We start from the raw sequence: 24,816 nt of genomic DNA, 5'->3' as shown, positions 1-24,816 counted from the left end.
GTTGCGCGCTGCGCGTCTAGAAATGAGACTGAACTTCAATAAAGACTTTTAAACTTGAGCAAGGAGCAGCGTTGGTCTTGTGTGAGCTGGGACCTTGGGCAGCGCTGACAGTAACTCCCATCTCAGTAAACTCTGCGAGCTCACGGAGATAGGCAAAGATGACGACTGAGGAAAAAGTCAAGCAATTGCAGGAAGCGGTGTCAACGCTCTACGCAGAATTGGCTGCGTCTAAGAAAAAAGAAGAAGACACAGCTGCGCTCTGCCAGGATCTGCAAGCCAGGTGGGACAAATGGGGAAAGGAGGGGCAGCTGGGAGCCAAGCCGGAGGGAGTTAGCCTCGGGAAAAGGGGGGCGAGCCTTGTGACCCATTTTGACGGGAACCTGCAGCAGTACCCTAACTTCAGAGCAGAAGTAGTCTTCGCGCTCAATTTGCTTCGGAAAGATTTTAGAGATGAGGAGGAGAAAGTGGGTTTCATAATCACTCATCTGCATGGGGAAGCTAAGTCGTGGCTGCGAACCTTGCTACGCGAAAATGACCCCGCCCTCAAAGATTCAAGCGCTTTTATTGGAGCCATGGACGCTTGCTTTAAATCAATGGTGGATGTGGATGTCGCTAGAAGGGAAATGCACGGATTGCGACAAGGAAGAGCGACGGTGCGCCAGTATCATTCCCGCTTTTTCGGGTTAGTAAATGTGCTGGGCTGGCAGAAGGACTCAGCTGCCGTCAGGGATCTGTTCTGGGAGGGGCTGAATGGAGCCGTGAAAGATGAGCTGGCCAGGGGAGAGAGACCCCAAAATACAGCAGAAGTAGTCCAGAGGGCGCTAGCAATTGGGGTGCGCCTGGAAGAACGCCCGTGGAGCAGGGAGGAGGGGCGAAGAGCAAACACGTCAGTTAGAACGACTCCCTTCCTACCCAGAGAGACAGAGCGCGCTCAGTCCACGCCTCCTCTCATGAGTGGAGAGGAGCCAATGGAAATCGGAGGTGCAAGGGCTCAGACAGCAAGCAGAGCCCAAACACCAGGAGCAGTCAAGGCGAAGGCTCCTAGAGGGAGCAGGAAGTGTTACATCTGCGACAGTGCACAGCACATGGCGAAAGAGTGCCCCCAGAGGCTCCAGAAGCACACTGCAGCCTCAGCAACTGTTAAAGGAGGAATTCAGCAGGGAGTTGAGCAGCAGGGAAAAGGCGACGCCTGGTTGGAGATGGAGGCTCTGGGGCTCAACCAGGCGAGTCAGTGAAGCAGTCCCCAGAGATTTTGCAGCCCACAGACCCCCTCCCACCCAAACCAGTGGTGCAACTCACTGCATCGCTCCAGCTGCCCGATGGGCTCACCCTGGAGGTCCCTATTACCATTGACTCTGGTAGCAACGCAGACTTTGTAGGGTTGGACTTCGTCAAGCAGCATCGCATAGCACTCCTGCCAGCCACGACGCCCCTAAATGTTGTCACGGTAGATGGCAGGAAGATACTGGGAGGAGAGGTGGTACAGCAGACACCGCCTCTGGTGATGTAAATTGGGAACCACCGCGAAGTCATCAGCTTCAACGTCACCCACCTGTCGGACACGCCCATAGTGTTGGGCATGAGTTGGCTGGATAGGCACAGCCCGGCATTAGCGTGGTACCAGCGGCAATTGACCTTCTGCTCTTCTTACTGCGCAGCGCACTGCATCCAGACCTGCCAGGAAGAAGAGGGGCAAGAGGATGCACCGCAGCTACACCTAGGCATGGTGCAAGCGGTGCCCAACAAGTACAAGGCCTTTTTGGAAGTCTTCTGCGAGAAGGAAGCAGACAAGCTGCCTCCCCACAGACCCTACGACTGCAAGATTGACCTCCTGCCAGGGGCGACGCTGCCGACTGGGAGACTGTACTCCATGTCTGAAGACGAAATGCAAGAACTCAGGGAGTTCATAGATCGCAATTTGAAGCGGGGATTCATCCGGGAATCCAAAGCAGTGGGGGGCAGTCCCGTGTTTTTCGTGAAGAAGAGAGACACGCCCGAACGGAGGCTCATAGTGGATTATAGAATCATCAATTCCAGGACAAAGCCCACAGCATTCCCCATGCCCAAAATTGACGACCTGCTCGCGACGGTGAGGAAGGGACGGATCTTCACCAAGTTGGATCTACGAGGGGCCTACAACCTTATACGCATGCGGGAGGGCGACGAGTGGAAGACAGCCATGTTTACGCCTTTAGGAACCTATGAATACAGAGTCATGCCGTTTGGTCTCCAAAATGGCTCCCATTGTTTCCAAGCTTTCATGCACCACGTGCTAGCGGGACTCCTCTACAAGAAGTGCGTCTGCTTTTTAGATGATATCCTGATCTTTTCGGACTCGCAGGAGGCGCACGAGGAGGACGTCAAGGAGGTCCTGCAGAGACTACGGGAGCACAGACTTTATGCCAAACTGGAGAAGTGCCAGTTCGACACGACAGAGGTGGATTTCCTGGGCTACAAGCTGTCCGACAAGGGACTTGCCATGGACAGCGCCAAGGTCCGCTCACTGTTGGACTGGAAGAGCCCGCGCAACCGGAAGGAGGTCCAGAAGTTCGTCGGTTTCGCCAACTTTTATCGCAAGTTCATCAAGGGGTTCGCGAAGGAGACGGCGGCCATCACGGACACCCTCAGCTCCAAGAAGAAGAAGTTCACCTGGACGGACCAGGCGGAGCAGTCCTTTCGGAGGCTCAAGCGTCTCTGCGCGTCCGAAGAACAGCTGCTACACGTAAACCCCAGCAAACCGATGAGGGTTGAAACGGACGCCTCGGACAGAGCGGTGGGGGCGGTCCTGTTGCAGCAAGATCCGCAAGGGGACTGGAGACCGTGCGCATTCTACTCCAGGAAGCTCAGCACGTCGGAGCAGAACTACACCATCTGGGACAGGGAGTTGCTGGCCATTCATGCAGCCTTCAAGGCGTGGCGGCACTTCCTCGTCGGAGCCAGACACACAGTGCAGGTCCGCACGGACCACAAGAACCTGGAGTACTGGCGCACGGCGAAGTTCCTGAACCAGAGACACATCCGCTGGGCGGAGTTCTTTGCAGATTTCGATTTCCGGATAGAATACATCCCGGGAGACAACAACGTCATGGCGGATGCGCTATCCAGGAAGCCGCAGTATCTCGAGGAAGCGGCACCGGCAGCGGCCAAACACATTTTCGCACCAGAGGTGTGGGCGTGCGCTTCAGCCGCAGTGGACCTGGACGCAGTCCGTCGCGCGCTACAGGCGGATTCGTTTGCGCAATCCAAGATGGAGGAGGTGCGAAACGGCACAGCGAGGGACGACGAGTTCCAGATACGCGACGGACTACTCCTCCGCAAAGGGGCTCTCTACGTACCGGGAGACGACCTTCGCGCGAGAGTCTTGCAGCAGCTGCACGACGCGCCCAGCGCTGGGCACTTCGGCAAGGACAAGACGGCGGAATTAGTCACCAGGGACTTTTGGTGGCCCAAGGTGCGGGGAGAAGTTGCGGATTACGTTTCCAGGTGTGACACCTGCCAAAGGGCCAAGCCAGTACACAGGAAGCCGGCAGGTCTGCTGGAACCGCTGCAGACGCCGCTCGAACCATGGGAGAAAGTGGCCCTGGACTTTGTTACAGATCTGCCCAGTTCGCGCGGCAAAACAGCAGTACTCGTGGTCGTAGACCTCTTCACCAAGATGGCGCATTTCATTCCGTGCGCGAAGGTGGCCACAGCGGAACAGACCGCCAAGTTGTTCATAGACCACGTGTTCAAAGCTCACGGCCTGCCGCGGTCCATCCTGTCCGACCGGGGCCGCCAATTCATCTCGAACTTCTGGCAGAAGCTGCTGGGCATCCTGAACGTCAAGATCAACTTAGCGTCGGCACGACACCCGCAGACCAACGGACAAGCGGAGAGGGTCAACGCCATCATGCAGCAGTACCTGCGATGCTACGCCAATCAACAGCCCTCGACCTGGGTGGACTACCTACCGCTAGCCGAGTTTGCCTACAACAACACGAAGCACGGGTCTACAGGGGTGACACCGTTCTTCGCCAACAATGGGCGCCACCCCAGAACCTTCCCGGGGTTGGAGACCGAGGCAGAGGGGGAGCCACGGGGGGCAGAGCACTTAGCCGCAGAGTTACAGGAGGTCCATGAGCAACTCCGAAGGCACTTGGAACTCGCGAAACACGCCTACAAGATGCAGGCAGACAGGCACAGGAGGGTTGGGGAAGACATACAGGTAGGGGACTGGGTCTGGTTAGCAGCTCAGGCAGTGCCGGCCAGAACGCTAGCTAAGAGGAAGCTAGGACACAAGCAGCTGGGACCTTACCAGGTCGCGGCACAAATCAATCCAGTGGCCTACCGGTTGACACTCCCGGAGGGCTCCAGAATGCACCCAGTCTTTCACAGGTCAGTGCTCACGCCTTACAAGGCGCCCCACAGGTTTCAGGCGCCAGGGACCGCACCAGCTCCACGTAGCCCATCGCCAACAGGGGAGGGACCACAGAGGGCGACCCCACTCAACGAGGTCACACAGATTTTGGACTCCAGATGGGGGGAAGAGGGAGTTGAATATCTCCTCGCCAGGGAGGGTACTCCGGCCAGCGCCAACGAGTGGGTGCCGTGCTACGCCGTGGAGGAGCACTACCTCAAAGACGAGTTCCATTCGATCTTCCCACACAGACCCATGCCGGAGGAGTATTTCGACGACTGGCTTTTCACACCCACACTGTCAGCCAGCACGTTCCAGGGTTTCTCCTCAGATGAGGAGCCGACGCCGGGGATGAGCTCCCCGGAGGGGTCGCTCTCGGGGTTTGCCACGGACCGCTCCTATTGGTGGGACACTCAACCAGAAGTGGGGTGGAGCAGGGAACTGCTGAGGGGGCCCTTGCACACAGCCTCACCCGAGGGACCGGGTGGAGAGGAGGACATGGACGTGTGGGGGGAGGATCTTGGTTTTGAGCACGGCAGCAGAGAAATGGAAGCAGAGGAAGTCGACGTCGACGAACCCATCGTGGGGGGGCCTGATCCCGCTGGCCGGTTGCACACCAGGGGGAGAGAACGGAAGCCAGCACTCACACCCCCAGCTCTGAGCACCTGGAACCCACACCCGAAGAGGGGGAGGGGGGAAGGGGGGGCTTCGAGGGGGGGATGGATGTCAGAGGTTCAGGAGCAGAAGAGCAGGGGAGAGAGCAAATAGAGAGCGGAGGAGAGGAATCGGAGGGGAGCGTAGGGGAATATGACAGTGGACCGAGAGATTCCATGAGCTTCTCCAGCGAATCTGAAGATTCCCAGGAGGGGGCGCCTATGGTAAGGGCGAGGCGAATCCCAGAGGGGACGATCCATAAACAAGGAACCAGAGGGGAGTCCCAAGGGAGTAGCGGAGCAGTAGGGCCAGTTCCCCCACCAGAGCACAGTGGGGGGGAAGAGTCACGTGAGTCAGGGCCAGCTTCTCCTCCATCGGGGAGTGGGGAGACGGAGGGAAGGCCAGGTCCAGCTAGCCTCCCCGAAAGGGGGAGCAGTGACACAAGTGTAACGGTCAGAAGGAAAGTGGGAGGCTGCGCGCGCGCGCGCGCCAAGTTCAAATGTGGAGGAGCGCGGGACAGCAGAAAACCCGGATTGGGAGCCAGGTCCTAAAGCCCGAAAGAGGGGGGGGGAGGAGTCGGGAGAATCAGCGTCAGAAGAATCTCGGAGGGCTGAGACTCCGACTAGCAGAAAGACCCAGAGAAAGAAGGAACAGAGGAAGAGGTGGAGTAAGGCTAGAATCTTAAGCTGGTGTCAGGGGGGAGGAGACTCAGATGGGAGTTCTACGGTCTGACGGATAGATGTAGCGTTGCGCGCTGCGCGTCTAGAAATGAGACTGAACTTCAATAAAGACTTTTAAACTTGAGCAAGGAGCAGCGTTGGTCTTGTGTGAGCTGGGACCTTGGGCAGCGCTGACAACACTATTTAAATTGTTATTAGGAAGTGATTATTTTTCTCCTTCAGCTCTCCACGGAGGCACAAGTCAATTCTGTGTCCAGGGCAGCTGTTTACCAGCTCCATCTGGTACGCAGGCTGAGACCGTATCTGCCCGCAGACTGTCTCACAAGAGGGGTGCATGCTCTAGTTATCTCCCTCTTGGACTACTGCCATGTGCTCTACGTGGGGCTACCTTTGAAGGTGACTCAGAAACTGCAATTAATCCAGAATGCGGCAGCTAGACTGGTGACTGGGAGCAGCCGCCAAGACCACATAACACTGGTCTTGAAAGACCTACATTGGCTCCCAGTACATTTCTGAGCACAATTCAAAGTGCTGACGCTGACCTTTAAAGCCCTAAACGGTCTCAGTCCAGTATACCTGAAGGAGCGTCTCCACCCCCATTGTTCTGCCCGGACACCTGGGTCCATCTCCAAGGGCCTTCTGGCAGTTCCCTCGCTGCGAGAAGCCAAGTTACAGGGAGAGGGCCTTCTCGGTAGTGGCACCCGCCCTGTGGAACGCCCTCCCACCAGATGTCCAAGAGAACAACAACTACCAGACTTTTAGAAGACATCTGAAGGCACCCCTGTTTAGGGAAGCTTTTAATGTTTGATGGATTACTGTATTTTCATATTTTGCTGGAAGCCGCCCAGAGTGGCTGGGGTAGCCCAGCCAGATGGGCGGGGTATAAATAATAAATTGTTGTTGTTGTTGTTGTTGTTGTTGTTGTTGTTATCATCAGGGAGAGCATTGGTGCCAAAATGAGTTTGGCAAAGAATGGATTTTGAAGGGAGTCTTTCTAGTGAACACAGTGCACTGATGAGGCTGCACAGAAGCAGCGTCAAATGCTGAGGCACAACATGGGGAAACTTATCAAATTTGCAAAGGGGATTTAAAAAAAAAATAAAAGTCTTGAAGTGCAAACTTTGAAAAGAACAAAAAGTTGCATGATCCCTCCATAGCTTCTCGTTTGCCCAAGACGGCAGTGCACTGTTGTCAATATTGTCAATATTGCAAGTAACAACTGCATAGCTGAATTGAAAACCCCTAGACCAATTAAGTGATAAATATTAGGACAACAACGTATCACATATAGATCAAGCAAACCTGTGGCTGATTAAGTTATTTATTTTGAAGAGTTCTACTCTCCTTTTCGGTTGAGAGAGTAGCTCTGTGTATGTTACAACAGACTACCATAAGAGAAGAAGCGGCACACAGACAATCCAGCACTCTTTGGGCTGGTGGACAGCGTGCTAACCACTTGGGGGGAAATGTTGAATGGGGCAAGCAATCTAATGACCAAGAGCAGGTGAGGGGAATGCTGTGCCCCCCCCCGAATGTTGCTGAACTACAATACAACTCCATCCATTCCTAGCCATTGCCACGCCTGCGGGGGCTGACGAAAGATTCTCCATCCCGGGACTACATCTTAGTAAACTGCCACCTGCTTCCAAAAGCCTGCTTCCAAAACCAGTGGCTACAAACATGGGAACAAGCCCACCTCACAAGGCTGTTAGGAAGATTTCGTGGGCAGGGGAGCTTTCTCAAAGGAAGCATCTAAACCATCCTGAAGTGCTATGTAAAATGCAACCAAATTATTACTACGTTCAGTTTGGATAACCAGAGCAGTCATCTCTCCCTGCCACACACCACATGGAGTGAATCCCTTATGAAGAAAGACTGCAGCACTTGGAGTTACACAAACAAGAGGCGACAGGATAGAATTATTTTTTAAATTATGGACTTCTGGTTGGTCGCGAAGCCGAGAGCAAGCGGGATTCAGCCCTTAGGGGAGAATCCAGCTTTTCGGTGGGAAAGGGGGGCATTGCATGGGTGCCGCAAGCCCCCAAAAACCTCAGGAGGAAGATCCTGAGGGCAGGTTCCCAGCGAAGCTGAAGAGAAGTCTCTCCACCACTTGAAATGCTCCTTTTTGGAGTGGAAAGAATGGCGAGATGGAGACGCCGGCGCGGGACGCCATTTTCTACTCCTGAGAAGTGCAGCCTCAATCTTACCGGGCACAGCGATCGATTCTCAAAAAAATAAAATTCTGGATTTAATTGGCGAGAAGGAAGAAAATTAAAAGAATTAGACTGATTGGGAAGCAGTGGGGTGGAAAAAAGGAGGTCAGCCCCAGCTGGGATTTAATTTACATGCAAGATGTTCCTACAGAACAAGAAATTTGTGAGTTTCCTACAGCGGAACTTATAAATTTATATAAATACTTTGCTTTAACTTAAGACTGTATATAGTAATAATAAGGGGGTGTAAACCCCTTACTATGGGGGGGAGACTTCCGGGGAGGCGCCTCAGGCAATGGCGGAGTTCCTCTGATCGGGAGGAACTTGCCCCGTGGAAATTGGGTCTGGCTGCCACGGCGAAGGCAGAGACCCGCAAAAAATCACAGGCGGGAGAAGCCTGTGAGCGTGGGATTCGGCGGGCACCTTTTGCGCCTCCCCTACCCGTGTGGAAACCCGGTTTCGGGGATCCGGAGCAACGTGGGGTGAGTGGCGCGGTGCTTCGAATCGTCTGCTTCTTCCACGGAGCGAAGCCGCATAGCTGTTGTCGGAGAGCACTGACTTTTTCCTGTGGACAATTTGATTCTAAAGCAATTACCTGTGAGTAGAGCTGAAGCGGGAGAATTGGATGTTTAAACTTTTAATTTGACATCGTAACGGGGAAGTTCAAAACAGGAAGTCCGCCTTCCCCTTTTGTAAATAGACTGAAGCAATGAGGCTGCAAGCTGAAGTCTTGGAAAGCCTTATATAAAAGACTAAATTTCCAGCGGTAAAGAACATTAAATCTCCCCCTTGGAGGCAGGAGAAGAGGGGGGGGAAATTGTGGACTGAATACGCCTGCAGGAGAGAGTGAAGGGAGCTAAAAAACCGCTGCTCTGACCCTGGGAACGGGCTGCTAGCAGGACTGACGTTTTGTGGAATGTTCATTGACAGTATTTAGAACGTTCATTGACAGCTAGCTAAACAAGACAAATACATTGTTTCTACTATCTCCGGCTGTTCTTAAAAAAAAAAAAGGAGCAAAAGTAACTGAAAGTAACTATAAATTGAAACTAACTTTGGATTGTTTGAACTGTGTTTAAAAAAAGGATACTACTGACCAATGCAAATAGAAACTGTTTCCCCCTAGTGGAAGCCTTTGAAACTGGTTGCATTACAAGAGCTGGGCTAGGGGAATTTCCAGCTGCAAGATAAAAGTTGTGAGACTCTGGGACTGACCTTGAATCTTTTGAGTGTTATGGCAGATGGAAAGGAAAAAATAGATCAGTTAACTGTGGAAAAAAACATTAAGGTCTGGGAGGACTTGGCAGCAAACCAGGAGAGGTTCGACACAAGGCCTCCCTGCCTCCTCGGCAGCTGCCTCTGTACCAGTACACCCCAAATTAAAAGGAATGTCGACAGAAGAGGCTTTAGCGGTTGCACTAGTAAGATAAATGATTCATTGGAACAGCTTAACAAGAAAGTAGAGGCAACAAATGCGAAAGTGGATGCTGCAACTACTAAAATTGACTTAAATACAGAAAGTATAAATAACCTGGGACAAAAGGTGAATATCAATACAGAGACCATTCAGAAATTGATACAGGAATCTACTTTGATATGGCAGACTGTGGAGGAAGCCAGGGAGAAAGCGGTAGCTGTGGAATGTAAAGTAACACAATTGGAGAGAGAGAGAGTTCCAGCCCTGCAGAGCCAACTTGATGAGCATAAGTTGAAGCTTGCTATGATTGAACTCAAAGAAAAACAGACGAATTTGAGGATCAGAGCCTTACCTGAATTGGAGAAGGAAAGTTTGATAGACTTTCTTACACAGGAACTTGCTGACTTTTGGGATCTGGACTTGGATAAAGAAGAGTTTAGAATCGTGAGGGCCTTCAGACTTGGAAGAGGAGGAAAAAAAGAGAAGAATAGAATAAGAGATTGTTTGATCTCTCTTCGAACTAAGGAAGAGAGAGATAGAATTTTGGGCTGGCATTACCAGAAGAATTTAGAAATACAACAGTCAAGAGTGGAAATTTTTAAAGACGTCCCAAAATATCTTTTGGATCTTAGGCTTAACTTTAGAGATATTGTTGCTCTGCTAAGAAACAAAATTATCTTTAGGTGGGAGTTTCCCCAAGGCCTATCTTTCAGTTTCAAAGGAAGGAAAATAAAAATAAGATCAGAAGAAGATAAAGTAAAGTTTTTGTATAAATACGAAGAAGATCTGCAGAAGGGACAAGAAGAGCCAAGAGCACCGGACAGAAGATCACCAGTTAGAGGACCAGAGCAAAGAGCTAGGAGATCACCAAATAAGGAAATATTGGACATATCAACCTTATCCTTTGGATTGGATCTCCCAGTGAACGTGTCACCACCACCACCATCAGAAGAAGAGCAAGCACCTTCGGCACGGCTTTAAGAGGCCTCATTGAGGCATTGGGACATTGCTGCTGCTGCACCATGAGTGTGGGCGAAGGCCGCTCCCTCCTCAGGCTATTTCCATCTGGCCTAGGGGCGGGGCCCAGACTCACCTTCGCCACGGCTTTAAGAGGCCTCATTGAGGCATTGGGACATTGCTGCTGCTGCACCGTGAGTGTGGGGGAAGGCCGCTCCCTCCTCAGGCTATTTCCATCTGGCCTAGGGGGCGGGGCCCAGACTCACCTTCGCCATGGCTTTAAGAGGCCTCATTGAGGCATTGGGACATTGCTGCTGCTGCACCGTGAGTGTGGGGGAAGGCCGCTCCCTCCTCAGGCTAATCCCATCTGGCCTAGGGGCGGGGCCCAGGCTCACCTCTGTGACAGCTTTAAGGACACTGGTGCTGCTGCAGCAAATGTTAAAGATGTTTTTATATATTTTAAGATGTTTTAAAGGTGTTTTTATTGTTTATTCTGTTGTACCACCGTGAATGGTGGTTTTTATCTATGTATTTTTGTTTTGTTCCGTTTTGTTTTGGTTTGGGGTTGGATATTAAGTGGGGTGGGATTGGTTTTGTTTGGGTATAATTGCTTTTGGTTGTTTTGTTTTTCTATTCTGTAAATGGAGGCAAGTATGAGGCTTGGGATTGCTACCATGGAGGGGCGAGGGAGGTATGGCGGTGGGGGCAGATGTTATAGGCGAAGGGGATCGAGATACAGATATGCTCGTACCCCTTCCAATCTGCGCCCCATCCCGAGGGACGAGGGTAGGGTGAGCAAGGATTACTCACCTCCGTCACTGGTGTTGTGCAATGCCAGGTCTATAGGCAACAAAACCGCCACCCTGCGAGATTTCTTTACCTCGCAGGGGGTCGATCTGGCTTGTGTGACGGAGACCTGGGTGCGCGAAGGGGAAACTGTTACCTTACGAGAGATGGCGCCCCCGGGTTTCTCCGTCCTCCACCAGTCACGGACTGTGGGCCGGGGGGGAGGGGTGGCATTATTAATCCGGGAAGATTGTTCTTTCAGGGCTCTACCATCGCCACTGATCCCCGGCATTGAATGTGTTGGCCTAGTGTGGGGCTCTGAGGTGAGCTTGGCTGTCTGGCTGGTGTACCGGCCACCTAGCGCACCAGCAGCCACCCTGTCAGGCCTGCTGGAGGCGGTGGCTGGCTGGGCCTTGGAGTTCCCTAACCTATTGGTATTGGGGGACTTCAACATCCATGCTGATGCCACTCCCTCCTCACAGGCTCTGGACCTGGTGTCTTCCATGGCAACACTAGGGCTCTCCCAGTTTGTTTCGGGCCCCACACATCAAGCAGGCCACACGGTGGATTTGATCTTTGGTGCCGGTATAGATGTGATCATGTCTCCTTTGATGAAAGTCCCATGGTCTGATCACTACGCTCTGAAAGCCAGGATTGACTTTCCACCCCCACCCTGCTTAGGTGACGAGCCGATTTGGGCTCGCCCGCAGAGGCTGATGGACCCTGATAGATTCCGTCAGGCCTTGCGGGACCTTGCTCCCCCTGGCGACTCATTGACTGAGCTGGTTGAGGGCTGGAATATCCAGCTCCTGGCAGCCATCGATGAGATCGCACCTAAGCGCCCTCTGCGACCCCACAGAAACCGGGCTCCCTGGTTTACCGAGGAGCTTCGGAAAATGAAGCGGGATCTCAGACGGCTAGAGCGAGTATGGCGGGGTGCTCGTGACGGAGCCTCAAGAACATCTTATAGGGTTTTTATGAAAACCTATGAGATGGCAGTGAAGGCCGCTAAGAAGTCTTACTTCTCGGCCTCCATTGCATCCGCTAGCTCTCGCCCGGCGCAATTATTTAGTATAATTAGGTCTTTAACGTCCCTTGAAGGACAGCCAAATTTAAATAACAATCTGACACACAGCTGTGAGGCATTTGCGAGCTTTTTTGCGGAGAAGGTCCTGTTGCTCCGCCATGACCTTCCTGCCAATTTGGACACAATAAATGAACTGGAGGCCCCTCGACTGTCCTCGGGTCCAGTATTGGACCACTTTGACCGGATATCTCCAGCCGATGTGGACAGACTCCTCCAAGCTGGAAAGCCCACCACCTGTCCTCTTGACCCGTGCCCGTCATGGCTGATTAGAGCGTATCCAGATGAGGTGCGGGCCCCCCTGGGGGATATCATCAATTTGTCCCTTGGCACCGGGATATTCCCAGGGAAACTGAAGGAGGCAGTGGTGCGTCCGCTCTTAAAGAAAACATCATTAGATCCCTTAGATCTGTCCAATTACCGCCCGGTTTCGAATCTCCCATTCCTGGGTAAGGTGATTGAGAGAGCGGTTGCTGAACAGCTTGGTAGGTTTCTGGATGAAACATCGGCTCTCGATCCATTCCAGTCCGGCTTCCGCGCTGGTCATGGGACCGAGACGGCTCTGGTCGCCCTAACAGATGATCTCCGCAGGCAGCTGGATCGAGGCGGGTCAGGGCTGCTGATTCTTCTAGACCTGTCAGCAGCCTTCGACATGGTCGATCACGAACTCCTAGACCACCGCCTTGCCGACGTGGGGATCCAGGGCACAGTCCTCCAATGGCTGCGCTCGTTTCTCTCTGGTCGGGGACAGAGGGTGGCGCTTGGGGGGGAATTGTCATCGCGCCACTCCTTGGTGTGTGGAGTGCCTCAGGGTGCGATTCTCTCCCCGATGCTTTTTAACATCTTTATGCGCCCCCTCGCCCAGCTTGTTCGGAGTTTTGGGCTGGGTTGCCATCAGTATGCCGATGACACCCAACTCTATCTGTTGATGGATGGCCATCCTGACTCGGCCCCAGACACACTGACCAGATGCCTGGAGGCTGTGGCTGGATGGTTACGTGGGAGCCGGTTGAAGTTAAATCCTTCGAAGACAGAGGTCCTCTGGCTGGGACGGGACGATATGGGATTGAGGGGGCAACTCCCATCTCTTGCGGGGGTGCAGTTAGTGCCAGCACCGTCCGTTAAGAGTTTGGGTGTAATCTTCGATACCTCCCTCTCTATGGAGGCGCAGATTACAGCTATAACAAAGGCAGCATTTTTTCATCTCCGCCAAGCTAAGCAGTTGGCCCCTTATCTCTCTCGCCCTGACCTAGCCACTGTGATCCATGCGACGGTCACCTCCAGACTGGATTATTGTAACTCGCTCTACGTGGGGCTGCCCTTGAGACTGACCCAGAAACTCCAGCGGGTGCAGAATGCCGTGGCGAGACTCCTTATGGGGTCTTCGCTGCGAGACCACATTCATCCGGTGCTCTATCAGCTGCACTGGCTCCCGGTGGAGTACAGGATCAGGTTTAAGGTGCTGGTTTTAACCTTTAAAGCCCCATACGGCCTAGGAGCCTCGTACCTACGGGACCGCCTCTCCTGGTATGCCCCACAAAGAAACCTACGGTCTGCAAATAAAAACATCCTGAAGGTCCCAGGCCTCAGAGAGGTTAGGCTGGCCTCAACTAGAGCCAGGGCCTTCTCGGCTGCGGCTCCAATCTGGTGGAACGCTCTGTCAGAAGAGACTAGGGCCCTGCGGGACTTGACATCTTTCCGCAGGGCCTGCAAGACAGAGTTGTTCCACCAGGCCTTTGGTCAGGGCGCAGCCTGACTCCCTCCTCTGGCAACCTGCACAGAGTTTTGCTTAATGGTTGCCATTAACTTGATTTTAATTAATTTTTATAATGAAATATTTTTAGAATGTTGGTTTATTTGATTGTTTGATTATTTGATTATTTGATTGTTGTTAGCCGCCCTGAGCCCGGCTTCGGCTGGGGAGGGCGGGATATAAATAAAATTTATTATTATTATTATTATTATTATTAAGCATTAGGTGCAGTTGGAGGAACATCAGCGTAATTACATGATGGGGTTGCAGGTTTTGAGTTGGAATGTTAATGGACTGAACTCCCCAGAAAAAAGGTGGAGAGTCTTTCATTTATTGAAAAAAGAACATTTGGACTTGATTTGTTTACAAGAAACACATGTGATAAGGCTACATAGGAAGATATTGAGTAATAAAAGACTGGGCCAAGAATTTATCTCATCAGACAAAGTCAAAAAAAGGGGAGTGGTCCTTTATGCAAAGGAGAGCCTATCACCGAAATTTATATTTAAAGATGACCAAGGGAGATTTATTGCAATTGAAATTCAATCACAAGGAGAAAAATTCCTGATTGTAGGTATCTATGCACCAAATGAAGGAAAATTGGAGTTCTTTAAGAAACTACACGAGATTCTGATGGATTATATGGACTATAATATGATCTTGATGTGGGCTTCCGGAACGCCGCAGCCACGGGAAGGAGCGCGAGCCTGCCCTTCGGGGGAGTCTCGAGCAACACGGAGGTCTAGAGGGGTCACGAAGGCTCCGTGAACCTCGTAACCCCAGGAGGATTATCCTGAGTGTCAAGGTACCCAGCGACGCTGCTCAAGCTCCCCTGTATTGTCGGCGTTTAGCAGGGTTTGAGCTGCAGCACGAAGGGGATGTAACAGACTCCGTGTTGTGAAGCCTCAGGCTCCATGTGAAAGCGGTGAACCTCCGACAACAGTCATAAAACTGGGAAAAAGCAAACCAACTAAGCTGATAGAAAGATTAACTAAAGAACCCAGCGTAAAAGGATTACAAGAGGTAAAAGGCGAAGGAATCCACTACCGGCGGTAAGAGAAAATGGAGTACAACGTAAGGCTGGGAGAGAGGGAAAAATAAAAAAAAGGTGCCGCTAAGTGGTTGTAGAAGAGAGACCTCAGATACAAAGTATAAGGACTCTGAAGCAAAGTAACAAATGAAAATATCTTAAGGGACTAGAAAGAAGTGAAAGGAAATTTTCTGTTCAACTTGATGAGATAGCAGCACTAACGACCGGGAGGAGATTGCAGGGGCGGTTTCTTGGCAATTAACCCCTTTGCATGCCGTTTGTGAACATGGTCTGAGTCAAGCAGCATACGCTTAGAGATTTTTATTACTTACACCTCTTTGTTACTCACACCTCTCATATTGGAACAAAGGATAGAAACTGCTATTTTACTCGGGCCAGTTAAAAGAGTGAAAAACAGATCGGCAGCAGGAGGAGGGAAGACGCGGAGAGGCAGCGCCCTTCCAGTGACGTTTGGGAGGAAAAAGAGATTTGTTTGTCTGGAGAAAGCAGCAAGCTTCCGTACCAACACCTCATTTCTTGTTCTTCTCCCCGACATAAAGAGTTATAACCTAATATTCTGGCTGGAGAAGAGGGGGTTTACTTTCTAGATTAATTCACTGCTACAGCGGAAAGAGACTGAGAACTTTTGGAAAGGTGGAAAGCGTAATCAGGACGGTGGGTCAGGACTTTTTGCTATATATAAAAGTTTCTCCCCTCAGGAGATATCTTAATTTGGTCCTGCCCCACACCCATATGCCTGCTTTTGGATTAAGACTCACCCCACACTCTGCTTAAGTTCCAGGGGACTATTGGTCGCTGGGAATCAAGCCAATGGTCTCAGCAATTTTGGCGGTTATTTTTGTGTCTCTTATATAACCCTTCTATGAACGATGTCGGATTTTCAAGCCAGCAGAGCCAGCTTAGTCCAGAGGAAAATTGGCCACCCTCCAGGTGCCCGGCTTGAATCCTTGTGACCTCCTGTCTGCGACTCCCGGCACGATCAAGGGAGGTCTCCAATCGGCGATTCTTCTCAAACGTGAAAAGAACACACCACTCCTCCCCCTCCCATAGCCGGGGGGGGGGGAATGAGACAGACAGAAATATATTTACATGTCTTTATTCCTGTCTTTCAGCAGTACAGAGAAAACACGTCTGTACCCTCTGATTCCCAACTGCAGAGAGTGAATAACTCCACCCATGTACTTCCAGTACAGGGTCATGTGGCACTCTGAGCTAACATCCGGCGCTCAGAGCACTGAACAGACTGTCCCTGGTTCCCACGGTACAATCCAATAACATCAGCTTCCTGTTTACCATTCCAGTCATCTGGAGCTCGCTTCTGCATTGCTCCTTTTTCGTAACATCCTCCCCCAAAAGAATCAATGCGTGTTGCGGCAAGCAAAGCGTGATCCAGAGAAGAAAACAAACAGTTGTTATACACATAACACTCCCCTGTTGTTTCAGTTCCACCCTTGGAACTCCCCGTCACTGGTTTCCCCAGTGTACCTCTCTGGTTGTCTGGTTTCCAAGGAATGAGTGCATCTGCACTACCTTGGCTAGCAACTCTCTGTTGTGTCTTTGTCTCTGACTTAGACACAGCTCCAACCTGTCCTCGGTTGTTTACAACAGCAACACATGCAACAGCTAAGTTAGCAAACTCTTTTGAGTACCTCTTGGGTGGTTGACCCTTTGTAACTCTCTCAGACCTACGTATGAGGTGCTGATCCTCTCTGCTCACTGGTCCAGTCTCAGGACTCTTTGGAGAACCAGTTCCAATGGTAAACAGTGGTTCATCCTTCACCTGTGAAGGCCTATCAATTGTGTGAGACTTCCTCTCAATGACTGTGACAACTGAGCTCTCCGAGCTATCAGTGTCATCACTCTCAGTACCACTGTAATCAGTAAAATCACCATCATCATCTGAATCGTCCTCAGTGGGAAATGTGTGTACTATCACTCTCTCCTGTTCAGGAGCACTCTCTAGAAATTTTGTGAGAATCACCTGACCAGATTCAGACAAAATTACTCTGTAGAGACCCTTTTCATACCCCACAAAAATGCCTCTGGCATTCTTTACTCCACCTGGAGCTTCTGTTCTCACATGAGACCCAAAAACCTTGAAATGGGCAACAGAAGGTTTTCTATGGAACAGTTTCTCAAAAGGAGAACTTCCCAACTCTTTTGAAACCTTTCTCATCTTCGTATAACAGAACGACATTAGAGACTCGGCCCAGTACTCATGTGGCAGATGTGAACTAAGCAATTGCGCTTCCATCCCCTTTTGCAATTCTCTGTTCACCCGTACACAGACACCCCTGTTCCACGCTTCCGCTGAAACAGCAATCTTGTGTCTTATCCCCTTCTTCTGCAGGAACTGCTGGAAATCCTGTAAAAGAAAAATCTGCTTCTCATCTGTGAATAGACAATCAATGTTAGCATCATGCATACTCTTAACTTTGTCACAAAACTCCTGAAACCTCTCCAAGGCTTCCTGTGGCTTTCTCAACACATAAACCCAGACATAGTTAGAGAAATGATCCACACACACAAGATAAAATCTTGCATTGCCTCTAGATGGTTCTAGAGGACCAATCACATCAGCATACACCCGCTGAAATGCTCTGTTGACCCCGGTCACCTTCTTGCTCACACCTGCAAGAGAAACTAGGTTAGACACAGATGAATTACATTCCATGTAATCACTTTGTGCAAAAGTCAACAAATATAGTCCATCTTTCTCTCTGGCCGAAAGAAATAACTCTCCATCTTTGTAGATCTTGCAGCTCTCAGCATCGTAGGACAATCTCAGTCCTTTCTTTGCAATCTGCGAAACACTCAGCAGATTGAACTTCAATTCAGGAACCAAGTAAACATTGTTTATTGTCAAGTTCAGACTCTTAAGATAGACAGTCCCTACGCCGGCCGCTTCCAGCTCCTGACCGTTGGCCTGTTTCACAGCGAAGCTTTGCTTCTTAAACGTTGAAAAGAGCCCTCTGTGTGGGGACATATGAAAAGTACATCCAGTGTCAATTACAAACGCGTTCCCAACATCTGGCGTGGTTCCTTTCGCCATCAAAGCCTTTCCAGGTCTCACCGAAGTCTTGGTATGACCTTTGCCTGACGCCTCAGGCTTTGCTGAGCGGCCCTTCGCTCCTTTTGGCTGACGTGGCTTCTTGCAGTTCCGCTGAAGATGCCCAGCCTGTCCACAATTGTAACATCGGACAGCGTTCAAAGCTAGAGCTTTCTCTCCAGTAGCTTCATCTGCGGGGGAATTAGAACTCCGTTCCTCCCTCCCCCTGTCCTTTTCTTCCAGTGCAGCAAGTCTGTCATGTTCATTCAAAACGACGGCAGACACCCTTTCCGCGGTCAAATCCTGAGCCGGGAGGGAACCAAGCTGACTGGCAACGGTTTTGTAAGTCCGATTTAGGCTGTTGATCATCATGAAGCAAAACACTTCCTCCTGCAGACGGAAATTGCGTTCCACCATCTGCTGGCGCAAATATTTCATCTCCGTCAGGTGCGCTTGAACATCTCCATCAGGCGCAAGCCTCAGATTGGTCAGCTTCTCAAAATACAGCAACGCTGAAGAACCAGCATCCCTCTGATGTGTTCTACGCAGCATTTCCCAAATTTCCCGTGCATATTCCAAACCCTGAATATGCACCAATTGGTCATCTGACACACAGAGAATTATAGCCGTTCTGGCTTTCAGATTCTGTGACTCCCAACCTCGGGTTGGTGCTGCAGGGATGGGGTTCTCAATCACGTCAAAGATCCTCTGATTCTGCAGCAGGGCCTTCATCTTTATAGACCAAGATGAATAATTGTCATTAGTCAGGGGAGGCGGATAGGGTAACCCTCCCCCCTTCTTGGAATCCATGCTGAAAACAAGTCTGTGCACTCAATCCCAAGCCAGCTTTCACTTTCAAGCCAGTAAAACCCAAAAGTCCTCTTTCGGCTGTTTACTGCTTCACTGGCAGGCAAACTTTTTGCTGTTTTCAAAATCCTTGCAAAACTGCGTAGTCAAAACAATTCCTCTTTCCAGGCTCTTTTTTGAGCCATTCAGTAACTTTACAAGTGCTTGCGGTCGTTGCCTAGCAACCTGCTCAGGACGGGAATCCTTATCTCACCACAGGAATTCCTGGTATGCAAGCCTGCTCTCAGAGCTTGTTTTTCTCAAACGCAGCTCTCTCGTGAACAGAGAATTAAATCTTTCTGTTCATTCTCTTTAGCTCGAAATGCAGCATACCTTTTTGGGGCTGCGTTGCCCCTGGGTGTCCAGCTGTCTGTTCTGTTCAGCTTCTGGCTGCAGGCAGACGCTTTCTTTATTTCCTTAGGTGCAGAGGATGGCAACGATTCATCGACCTCTCACCTCTCATGCAGATTCTCATGGATCTTTAACCCATCGGCTCATGCTACCAGATGTCGGATTTTCAAGCCAGCAGAGCCAGCTTAGTCCAGAGGAAAATTGGCCACCCTCCAGGTGCCCGGCTTGAATCCTTGTGACCTCCTGTCTGCGACTCCCGGCACGATCAAGGGAGGTCTCCAATCGGCGATTCTTCTCAAACGTGAAAAGAACACACCACTCCTCCCCCTCCCATAGCCGGGGGGGGGGAATGAGACAGACAGAAATATATTTACATGTCTTTATTCCTGTCTTTCAGCAGTACAGAGAAAACACGTCTGTACCCTCTGATTCCCAACTGCAGAGAGTGAATAACTCCACCCATGTACTTCCAGTACAGGGTCATGTGGCACTCTGAGCTAACATCCGGCGCTCAGAGCACTGAACAGACTGTCCCTGGTTCCCACGGTACAATCCAATAACATCAGCTTCCTGTTTACCATTCCAGTCATCTGGAACTCGCTTCTGCATTGCTCCTTTTTCGTAACACTTTGCAAGTTCTTTTTTTTTGCTCTGTGCCACTTGTTGATATTTTGGCCACCCTCTTCCTCTCCCCATTGTTTGATTACTTTCTTTATCTTGATCGCTTTTCCCTATCCTCCCAATAGGTTTCTTCTTTTTCTTTGGTACGGTACCTCCTTATTCTTAGCCCCCCCCCCATGGCAGATAATCAGTAACTTAGGAGAACAGTTGCCGTGTGGCGTGGGGAGAGAGACAACTGGCCGTGAGACCCTACGGAAGATAATAGATCTAGGACTTGGAAAGTCTACAAGGCGCCACCGTGTGAGAGCGGAGGGGACTACTTCGGAAGGAATCTGCGGGAAGAACAGAGAAAGCCAGCAGGGGGTTTCAGTGACTGCCAGGGGAGGGAGAGTTTTCAATATGAAAAAGGGGGTGGGAACGCCATCAGAAAGGAGGCCATCTAGACAAGAAGATGGGAAGGAGGGGAGGGAAATCAAGGACTATGACAGTTTAATGGTTGAGATAAGGAAAGAATTTAAGCATAATGAGCAATATATTGAAACAAAACTACTGGAAGTACAAGATACGTTGGACAAAAGATTGGAGGGGGTGGTGGGAGAATTAACAGGAAAAGTTAAAGATCTATCGGTAAGAGCCAAGGTGCTTGAGGACTCAATGAAAAGGGTGCAAAAAGACACGAAGGATAATAAGAGGGATTTGGACAGGATTAAAGTAGAAGTTAAGGAGATAGGTAAAGTACAGGAAGAATTGTTGGATAGTATGGCAATGACCCAGATGAGACAGAATCAAGCAAACCTGAAATTTAGAGGGTTCCCAGAGGAGACAAATGAGAACATAAGATTTAAAATGGTGAAAGAGCTGGCATGCTGGTTAGATAGAAAGGAAGAAGAGATAAGCTACTCGTTGGCAAATATTTTTCGGATAAAAACAAAATCAGCTAAAGCCAGGGGGAAAAGATTGCCAGGAGATGTATTAGTTATGTTCAATTCGATGGATATGAGAAACGAAATACTGAAACAGAATTATAACAAAAGGTTATATATTGGAGGAAATCCAATTATCATATACAAAGAGATTCCTTTGAGATTTCTTCGAAGGAGGGATGCCTACAAAAAATTAACTAACCAACTGAAGAAAAATGGGATCCTATATAGATGGGAATTTCCGGAAGGAATTTCATTCTATTTTAAGGAAAAAAGATTCAAACTGTCCAACCCTTCAGAATTAGAAAAATTTGCAAGAAGATATGAGAAAGAACTCGGAAAGATGGGGGGGGAGGAGGAGGGTGAACGATCGGGGAGTGGGGACGGAGGCGGAGAGAGTGGAGAAGGAGAGAGGGAGACAAATTCAGGACAAGAGAGGGAAGGAGAAGAGATAGACGATAAAAAACAGTAGATTTAATCTAGACTTGTTATCTTATTATTTGCATATAAGTGATGGCTCTAAAAGTTCTGACCTGGAACGTGAACGGACTCAACAATAAAAATAAAAGGAACCAGATTGCGCATATTTTACTAAAAAAGAACCTCGACTTAATCTGCCTACAAGAGACTCACGTAATAAGAAAGCATAAGAGAATTTTAAGCAATAAGAGATTAGGATTGGATTTTGTGGCTTCAGATAGAGTTAAGAAACGAGGAGTGGTTCTATATATAAAGGAAAAACTTGATCCAAAATTACTGTATAAAGATGAACAAGGGAGAATGATTGTAGTACAGATTATGTTTCAAGGAGTAAAGATTATTGTCGTCGGACTATACGCACCTAATGACAGAAAAGCAGTCTTTTTCTCTGAATTAGGTATTAAGTTAACAGAGTGGATGGATCAAAAAATGATAGTGATGGGTGACTTTAATGGGGTGGTGTCACCAAATCTGGATAGATCAACAAGAAAACAAGAGATTAAGGAAGGCAAGTTACCACGGACTTTTTTTGATTTGGTTGATAATATGGGACTAATTGACGCGTGGAGATTCAAAAACCCTACTGTAAAACAATATACTTTTTTCTCAAATCCTAACCAGAGTTGGGGGAGAATAGATGGTATTTGGATCACTAAGGAATTGATACAGAACTTAATCAAATCTGAAATTCTCCCACAGACTATATCTGATCATAACCCAGTATATTTAGAGTTAAAGGGTAAAGAGGCTAGAGTACTTAGATGGAGAATGAACGAATCTCTATTTAATGATCAAAAGATAGTGATTAAGGCAAAAGAAACAATTGAAGAGTACTTCAAGTGGAATTTAAATAAAGGGACAGCTTTAGAAACGGTTTGGGACGCAGGGAAAGCCGTCATGAGGGGCTTTCTAATTCAGAAAAACAGCCATCAAAGAAAAGAAAAAGAGAAAAAGAAGGAGGAGATTTTAGTACAGTTAATGGAGAATGAAAGACAATTAACTATTAAGCCAGGTGATGAGACTATAAAACAAAATATAAAGTTATTACAAGCCCAATTTTCTATGATAGTAAACCAGGAGATTGAGTGGAAAGTTAAAATGTTGAAACAGAAGAGTTTTGAATCTGCTAATAAAATAGGGAAATATTTGGCCTGGCAACTAAGAGAAAGGAAAAAACAAAATATGATCTGTAGAATAAGGGATGGAGATAAGATAGTGGAAGACCCAAATGAAATAAAAAGGTTGTTTCAGAAATACTATAAGGATTTATATAAAAGAGGTAAGGAGACAGGCTATGATATAGAACGCTATGTGAAAGAACATCATTTACAACAGATATCAACCGAAGAAAAAGAATTATTAAATCAGCTGATTACAGAGGAGGAGGTAAGGAAGGCAATATCAAAGATGAAAATCGGTAAAGCGCCGGGGCCAGATGGTCTGTCAGCCAAATATTATAAAGTATTAAGTGATCAAATAAGCCCAACCCTATGTGAAGTGATGAACAATACTTTAAAAGAAGAGAAGACCCCGAATACCTGGAAGGAAGCCTATATTACATTAATTCCTAAAAAAGATGTGGATGCCTTAGAGGTGAAAAACTATAGGCCGATTTCATTATTAAATAACGACTATAAACTGTTTGCGGATGTAATGGCAGAAAGATTTAAAAAAGTATTAAATAACAGAATCCATAAAGATCAAACGGGCTTCCTTCCAGGGAGACAATTGAAGGACAACGTAAGAAATGTGATAGATATCATTGAATATTTGGAAACCAGAATAGACAAACAAGCCGCTTTGATTTTCATTGATGCCGAAAAGGCCTTTGATAACATTTCTTGGTGCTTCCTGACAGAAAATCTAAAAACGATGGGGCTGGGTGAAAGATTTAGAAAAGGTATAGAAGCTATCTATAATGAACAAAAAGCTAAGCTAATAATAAATAACTCGACATCAGAATTTTTTGACATATCTAAAGGGACTAGACAAGGCTGCCCCCGTCTCCTCTGTTATTTATAACAGTACTTGAAGTACTTACTAAGAGACTGAGAGAGGCAGCGGAAGTGAAAGGGATTAAGGTAGGGACTAAAGAACATAAGATAAAAGCTTTCGCGGATGATATTGTATTAACTCTAGAAGACCCAAAAAATAGTATGAAAGAAGCCTTGCAAAAATTTGAAGAGTTTGGAGCGGTGTCAGGCCTCAAGATTAATAAAAATAAGACTAAAATGTTGACTAAAAATCTAACTAAGGAAGATATTGTAGAACTAGAACAAAAGATGGGAATTATGACAGCAAAGAAAGTGAAATATCTTGGAGTGTGGATATCAGCGAAAAATATTAACCTATATAAGGATAATTATGAAGTCACTTGGAAGAATATTAAGAAAGATCTTGAAATCTGGGAGAGATTGAGGTTATCTTTTCTGGGGAGGATAGCAGTTATCAAAATGAACGTTCTCCCCAGAATGTTATTTTTGTTCCAAACCATTCCGGTACTAAAAGGTCTAAAGCAGTGTAAAGAGTGGCAAAGAGCCTTAGCGAGATACATCTGGCAAGGCAAAAGACCACGAATAAAAATGAAAATATTGGTGGACAAAAAAGAAAGAGGGGGATTCTCTCTACCGGATCTAAGTTTATATTATGAAGCGGCGTGTTTATTGTGGCTGAAGGATTGGATAAGATTGGAAAATAGGGACATCTTGGACTTGGAAGGTTTCGATAACAGGTACGGGTGGCACTCGTACCTGTGGTACGAAAAGGTGAAAGTTCATAGAGGCTTTCTAAATCATATTTTTAGGGGACCACTATTCCAAGTATGGGAAAGAAATAAAAATATATTGGAAAGGAAGACACCTTGGTGGATTTCACCAATAATAAACATGGAAGGGAAGAATGCCACCTATGAAGAACTAACTTGGAAGACAGATCAAGGGATTAAACTTAGACCATATGAAGAGATCAAAAATTTATTCACAGGGTGGTTGCAATACCACCAAGTAAATGATCTGCTAAAAGAAGACAAAAAGAAAGTAGGATTTGAAGATAAAAAATCTAAATTTAATGTAGAAGTTATAGAAGGTAAGAACAAAACACTGTCAAGGATGTATGATATTTTGCTGGAGTGGTATACAAAAGATGAGGAGGTGAAGGAGGCTATGACTAAGTGGGCGATAGATATTGGATATAACATCGACTTTGAGAGGTGGTTGGAACTATGGAACAAGAATATGAGATTTACGGCATGCACGGCACTAAAGGAAAACGTGTGGAAAATGATCTACAGGTGGTATCACACACCAGTGAAATTAGCGAAGATTTATAAGTTGAAGGATAAAAGATGCTGGAAATGTAGAGAGGTAGAAGGTGACCTCTACCATATGTGGTGGTCGTGTTGCAAAGTGAGAGGCTTTTGGGAATTGGTTTATAATGAACTTTAAAAAATGTTGAAATATACATTTCCCAAAAAGCCAGAAGCTTTTTTGTTAGGAATGGTGGGTAAAGAAATTAAAAAAGAAGACAAGATCTTGTTTCTATATGCTACGACAGCTG

Source organism: Podarcis raffonei, chromosome W (genome assembly GCF_027172205.1).
Source record: "Podarcis raffonei isolate rPodRaf1 chromosome W, rPodRaf1.pri, whole genome shotgun sequence".
NCBI lineage: Eukaryota > Metazoa > Chordata > Lepidosauria > Squamata > Lacertidae > Podarcis > Podarcis raffonei.
This window is presented reverse-complemented; position numbering follows the sequence as displayed.